General features: G+C 34.2%; 1 protein-coding gene across 1 annotated transcript in view; it reads right to left on the reverse strand.

The window, feature by feature from the left end:
* LOC110460708 (uncharacterized oxidoreductase YrbE-like) overlaps nt 1–7951 on the reverse strand; it is a 47849-nt gene extending 39898 nt beyond the window's left edge. The window contains exon 1 of the mRNA XM_021513765.1: nt 7901–7951. The gene's annotated coding sequence lies outside the window, so the exon portion shown is untranslated. The remainder of the gene's footprint in view (nt 1–7900) is intronic.
* Between the last annotated feature and the right edge of the window lie 500 nt (nt 7952–8451).

Raw genomic sequence — 8451 nt, forward strand, 5'->3', positions numbered from 1 at the left:
ACAAGTATATACTTACAACTCACAAGTATAACCTACGTTCTGAATCAAGTACGTCATACATATAATTCACAATTAACCGACGTTCTGAATCAGGAACGTCATACTTATAATTCAAAAGTATATACTTACGACTCACAAGTATAACTGACGTTCTGAATCTCGTACGTCATACTTATAACTCACAAGTAAACCCGACATTCTAAATCACGTACGTCATACTTATAATTCACAAGTAACCGACATTCTGAATCAGGAACGTCCTACTTATAATTCACAAGTATATAATTACAACTCACAAGTATAACTTACTTCTGAATCACGAACTTCATTCTTATAATTCACAAGTATATACTTACAACTCACAAGTATAACTTACTTCTGAATCACGAACTTCATTCTTATAATTCACAAGTATATACTTACAACTCACAAGTATAACTTACTTCTGAATCACGTACGTCATACTTATAATTCACAAGTAACAGACATTCTGAATCAGGAACGTCCTACTTATAATTCACAAGTATATAATTACAACTCACAAGTATAACTTACTTCTGAATCACGTAGGTCATACTTATAACTCACAAGTAACCCCGACATTCTAAATCACGTACGTCATACTTATAATTCACAAGTAACAGACATTCTGAATCAGGAACGTCCTACTTATAATTCCCAAGTATATACTTACCACTCACAAGTATAACTTACTTCTGAATCACGTAGGTCATACTTATAACTCACAAGTAAACCCGACAATCTGAATCACGTACGTCATACTTATAACTCACAAGTAAACCCGACAATCTGAATCACGTACGTCATACTTATAATTCACAATTATAACGTCGTCCTGAATCACGTACGTCATACTTATAATCCACAATTATAACCGACGTTCTGAATCAGGTACGTCATACTTATAATTCATAAATATAACCGACGCTCTGAATCACGTACATCATACTTAAAATTCACAAATATAATCGACTTCAGGAATCACGTACGTCATACTTATAATTCGCAATTATAACCGACGTCCTGAATCACGTACGTCATATTTATAATTCACAAGTGTAACCGACGCCCTGAATCACGTACATCATCCTTACAACTCAAAAGTATAACTGACGTTCTGAATCACGTAACTCATACTTATAATTAACAAATATAACCGACGTCAGGAAACACGTACGTCATACTTATAATTCACAAGTATAACCGCCATTCTGAATCACATAGGTCATACTTATAATTCACAAGTATATACTTACAACTCATAAGTATAACCGACATCCTAAATCATGTACGTCATATTTATAATTAACAAGTATAACCGACGTTCTGAATCACGAACGTCATACTTATAATTCACAAATATAACCAACGTTCTGAATCACGTACTTCATCCTTATAATTCTCAAGAAAACCGACGTCCAGAATCACGTACCTCATACTTATAATTCACAAGTAAACCCGACATTCTAAAAACACGTTCGTCATACTTATAATTCACAAGTATAACCGACATTCTGAATCACATACGTCATACTTATAATTTGCAAGTATATACTTACAACTCACAAGTATAACCGCCGTTCTGAATCAAGTACGTCATACATATAATTCACAATTAACCGACGTTCTGAATCAGGAACGTTATACTTATAATTCAACAGTATATAAATACGACTCACAAGTATAACTTACTTCTGAATCACGTACGTCATACTTATAACTCACAAGTAAACCCGACATTCTAAATCACGTAAGTCATACATATAATTAACAAGTATAACCGACGTTCTGAATCACGTACGTCATACTTATAATTCACAAGTATATACTTACAATTCACAACTATAACCAACGCCCTGAATCACGTACGTCATATTTATAATTCACAAGTATATACTTACAACTCACAAGTATAACCGGCGTTCTGAATCAAGTACGTCATACATATAATTCACAATTAACCGACGTTCTGAATCAGGAACGTTATACTTATAATTCAACAGTATATAAATACGGCTCACAAGTATAACTTACTTCTGAATCACGTACGTCATACTTATAACCCACAAGTAAACCCGACATTCTAAATCACGTAAGTCATACATATAATTAACAAGTATAACAGACGTTCTGAATCACGTACGTCATACTTATAATTCACAAGTATATACTTACAACTCACAAGTATAACCGGCGTTCTGAATCAAGTACGTCATACATATAATTCACAATTAACCGACGTTCTGAATCAGGAACGTTATACTTATAATTCAACAGTATATAAATACGGCTCACAAGTATAACTTACTTCTGAATCACGTACGTCATACTTATAACACACAAGTAAACCCGACATTCTAAATCACGTAAGTCATACATATAATTAACAAGTATAACCGCCGTTCTGAATCACGTACGTCATACTTATAATTCACAAGTATAACTGACTTACTGAATCACGTACGTAATACTTATTATTCACAAGTATAGCCGACATTATGAATCACATACGTCATACTTATAATTCACAAATATAACTGACGTTCTGGATCACGTACGTCATACTTATAATCCACAAGTATATACTTACAACTCACAAGTATAACTGACGTCCTGAATCACGTACGTAATACTTTTAATTCACAAGTATACCTGACTTCCTGAATCACGTACGTAATACTTATTATTCACAAGTATAGCCGACATTCTGAATCACATACGTCACACTTATAATTCACAAATATAACTGACGTTCTGAATCACGTACGTCATACTTATAATTCACAAGTATAACTGACTTACTGAATCACGTACGTAATACTTATTATTCACAAGTATAGCCGACATTCTGAATCACATACGTCATAGTTATAATTCACAAATATAACTGACGTTCTGAATCACGTACGTCATACTTATAATCCACAAGTATATACTTACAACTCACAAGTATAACCGGCGTTCTGAATCAAGTACGTCATACATATAATTCACAATTAACCGACGTTCTGAATCAGGAACGTTATACTTATAATTCAACAGTATATAAATACGGCTCACAAGTATAACTTACTTCTGAATCACGTACGTCATACTTATAACACACAAGTAAACCCGACATTCTAAATCACGTAAGTCATACATATAATTAACAAGTATAACCGACGTTCTGAATCACATACGTCATACTTATAATTCACAAATATAACTGACGTTCTGGATCACGTACGTCATACTTATAATCCACAAGTATATACTTACAACTCACAAGTATAACTGACTTCCTGAATCACGTACGTAAATACTTATTATTCACAAGTATAGCCGACATTCTGAATCACATACGTCATAGTTATAATTCACAAATATAACTGACGTTCTGAATCACGAACGTCATACTTATAATTCACAAGTATATACTTACCAAGTATATACTTACAACTCACAAGTATAACTGACGTCCTGAATCACGTACGTAATACTTTTAATTCACAAGTATAACTGACTTCCTGAATCACGTACGTAAATACTTATTATTCACAAGTATAGCCGACATTCTGAATCACATACGTCACACTTATAATTCACAAATATAACTGACGTTCTGAATCACGTACGTCATACTTATAATCCACAAGTATATACTTACAACTCACAAGTATAACGGACGTTCTGAATCCCTGAATCACGTACGTCATACTTATAATCCACAAGTATATACTTACAACTCACAAGTATAACCGGCGTTCTGAATCAAGTACGTCATACATATAATTCACAATTAACCGACGTTCTGAATCAGGAACGTTATACTTATAATTCAACAGTATATAAATACGGCTCACAAGTATAACTTACTTCTGAATCACGTACGTCATACTTATAACTAACAAGTAAACCCGACATTCTAAATCACGTAAGTCATACATATAATTAACAAGTATAACAGACGTTCTGAATCACGTACGTCATACTTATAATTCACAAGTATAACCGAGGCCCTGAATCCGACGCCCTGAATCACGTACGTCATATTTATAATTCACAAGTATATACTTACAACTCACAAGTATAACCGGCGTTCTGAATCAAGTACGTCATACATATAATTCACAATTAACCGACGTTCTGAATCAGGAACGTTATACTTATAATTCAACAGTATATAAATACGGCTCACAAGTATAACTTACTTCTGAATCACGTACGTCATACTTATAACTAACAAGTAAACCCGACATTCTAAATCACGTAAGTCATACATATAAGTAACAAGTATAACCGACGTTCTGAATCACGTACGTCATGCTTATAATTCACAAGTACATGTTGTATAACCGCCATTCTGAATCACATACGTCATACTTATAATTCACAAATATAACTGACGTTCTGGATCACGTACGTCATACTTATAATCCACAAGTATATACTTACAACTCACAAGTATAACTGACTTCCTGAATCACGTACGTAAATACTTATTATTCACAAGTATAGCCGACATTCTGAATCACATACGTCATACTTATAATTCACAAATATAACTGACGTTCTGAATCACGTACGTCATACTTATAATCCACAAGTATATACTTACAATTCACAAGTTTAACTGACGTTCTGAATAACGTACGTCATTCTTATAATTCACAAGTATAACCGACGTCCTGAATCACATACGTCATACTTACTACTCACAAGTAAACCGACGTCATGAATCAGGTACGTCATATTTATAGTTGATAAATATAATCAACGACCTGAATCACGTACGTCATACTTATAATTCACAAGTATATACTTACAATTCACAACTATAACCAACGCCCTGAATCACGTACGTCATATTTATAATTCACAAGTATATACTTACAACTCACAAGTATAACCGGCGTTCTGAATCAAGTACGTCATACATATAATTCACAAGTAACCGACGTTCTGAATCACGAACGTCATACTTATAATTCACAAGTATATACTTACAATTCACAAGTATAACTGACGTTCTGAATAACGTACGTCATTCTTATAATTCACAAGTATAACCGACGTCCTGAATCACGTACGTCATACTTATAATTCACAAGTATAACCGACGCCCTGAATCACGAACGTCATACTTATAATTCACAAGTATATACTTACAATCACAAATATAACAGACGTTCTGAATTACGTACGTCATACTTATAATTCACAAGTATACCCGAGGCCCTGAATCACGTACGTCATACTTATAATTCACAAGTATAACCGAGACCCTGAATCACGTTCGTCATACTTATAATTCACAAGTATAACCGAGGCCCAGAATCACGTACATCATACTTATAATTCACAAGTATAACCAAGGCCCTGAATCACTTACGTCATACTTATAATTCACAAGTATAACCGAGACCCTGAATCACGTTCGTCATACTTATAATTCACAAGTATAACCGAGGCCCTGAATCACGTTAGTCATAGTTATAATTCACAAGTATAACCGACGCCCTGAATCACGTACGTCATACTTATAATTCACAAGTATAACCGAGGCCCTGAATCACGTAAGTCATAGTTATAATTCACAAGTATAACCGAGGCCCTGAATCACGTACATCATACTTATAATTCACAAGTATAACCGAGGCCCTGAATCACTTACGTCATACTTATAATTCACAAGTATAACCGAGGCCCTGAATCACGTTCGTCATACTTATAATTCCCAAGTATAACCGACGCCCTGAATCACGTACGTCATATTTATAATTCACAAGTGTAACCGACGCCCTGAATCACGAACGTCATACTTACAACTCAAAAGTATAACTGACGTTCTTAATCACGTAACTCATACTTATAATTCACATTATAACCGACGTCAGGAATCACGTACGTCATACTTATAATTCACTATTATAACCGACGTCCTGAATCACGTACGTGATACTTATAATTCACAAGTATAACCGTCATTCTGAATCACGTACGTCATACTTATAATTCACAAGTAAAACTGACGTCCTGAATCACGTTCGTCATATTTATAATCCACAAGTATAACCGAGGCCCTGAATCACGTTCGTCATACTTATAATTCACAAGTATAACCGAGGCCCTGAATCACGTACGTCATACTTACAACTCAAAAGTATAACTGACGTTCTTAATCACGTACCTCATACTTATAATTCACAAATATAACCGACGTTCTGAATCACGTACGACATACTGATAATTCACAACTATAACCGACGTTCTGAATCACGTACGTCATACTTATAATTCACAAATATAACCGACGTTCTGAATCACGTACGTCGTACTTATAATTCACAAATATAACCAACGTTCTGAATCACGTACGTGATACTTATAATTCACAAGTATAACCGACATTCTGAATCATGTACGTCATACTTATAGTTCATAAATATAATCAACGACCTGAATCACCTACGTCATACTTATAATTCACAAGTATAACCAACGTTATGAATCACGTACGTGATACTTATCATTCACAAGTAAACCCGGCATTCTAAATCAAGTACGTCATACGTATAATTCACAAGTATAACCGACGTCATGAATCACGTACTTCATACTTTTAATTCACAAGTATAACCGCCATTCTGAATCACATACGTCATACTTATAATTCACAAGTATATACTTACAACTCACAAGTATTACTGACGTTCTGAATCACATACGTCATACTTATATTTCACAACTATAACCGACGTCCGGAATCACGTACGTCATATTTATAATTCACAAATATAACCGACGTTCTGAATCATGTACGTCATACTTATAATTCACAAATATAACCGACGTTCTGAAATACGTACGTCATACTTATAATTCACAGGTATAACCAACGTTCTGAATCACGTACGTGATACTTATAGTTCATAAATATAATCAACGACCTGATTCACCTACGTCATACTTATAATTCACAAGTATTACCAACGTTCTGAATCACGTACGACATACTTATAATTCACAGCTATAACTGGCATTCTAAATCACGTACGTCATACGTATAATTCACAAGTATGACCGACGTCCTGAATCACGTACGTCATGCTTATAATTCACAAGTATAACCGCCATTCTGAATCACATACGTCATACTTATAATTCACAAGTATATACTTACAACTCACAAGTATAACGGACGTTCTGAATCACATACGTCATACTGATAATTCACAACTATAACCGACGTCCTGAATCACGTACGTCATACTTATGGTTCATAAATATAATCAACGACCTGAATCACCTACGTCATACTTATAATTCACAAGTATAGCCGATATCCTAAATCATGAACGTCATACTTATAATTCAAAAGTAAACCGACGTCCTGAATCACGTACGTCATACTTACAATTCACAAGTATAACTGACGTCCTGAATCACGTACGTCATACTTATAATTCAAATGTAAACCGACGTCCTGAATCACGTACGTCATACTTACAACTCACAAATGTAACTGACGTCCTGAATCACGTGCCCAATACTTTCATGTATACATTTCTTGATCAATTTTGAATCTTATATATTACGCATTCGATAGGAAATAACTTGAATGGAACGACAAGATTAATCGAGAAGAACGCCACAACAAATGGTAAGACATCGAGATCGACCACATACACCAGACTCTGTGATATTGATACAATGAGTAAGGCTGGTTTGTACAACACCTACGATATTTAGGATACACAATATCGGACACGGAAACAACAACAATAATAATTACAGTCAATTCAGAAATTGTTTGATAACGTATCAAGAGCTTTATAAAGACAAGAAAATATAGAACTGTAAGCAAATTAAAGTATATCTACATAAATATACCTGCCTTATGGAAGGAAGCCAATGTCGGTTATCAGGTTAGGTCACGTGGTAGCATATCTAACATTACGTATTTTTCCACACATAGGTCACACTTGCAATCTATACATGTTCTTGTAGCTAAGAATTGAAAGCATTATCTTAACTTACGGCCCAATGAGCAGGAGGCCTATCGAGGCAGTGTTAGACCCCATAATGCATCAACGTTTCTTATATTGTTCAGTGTATCAAAATAGCATTGATCACATACATGTGTATGGTTAATGTATCAAAATAACATTGATCACATACAAGTGTATGGTTAATGTATCAAAATAACATTGATCACATACATGTATATGGTTAATGTATTAAAATAGCATTGATCACATACATGTGTATGGTTAATGTATCAAAATATCATTGATCACATACATGTGTATAGTTAACGTATCAAAATAGCATTGATCACATACATGTGTATGGTTAATGTATCAAAATATCATTGATCACATACATGTGTATGGTCAATGTATCAAAATAGCATTGATCACATACAAGTGTATGGTTAATGTATCA

The sequence above is a fragment of the Mizuhopecten yessoensis genome, unplaced genomic scaffold, assembly GCF_002113885.1.
Source record: "Mizuhopecten yessoensis strain PY_sf001 unplaced genomic scaffold, ASM211388v2 scaffold10461, whole genome shotgun sequence".
NCBI lineage: Eukaryota > Metazoa > Mollusca > Bivalvia > Pectinida > Pectinidae > Mizuhopecten > Mizuhopecten yessoensis.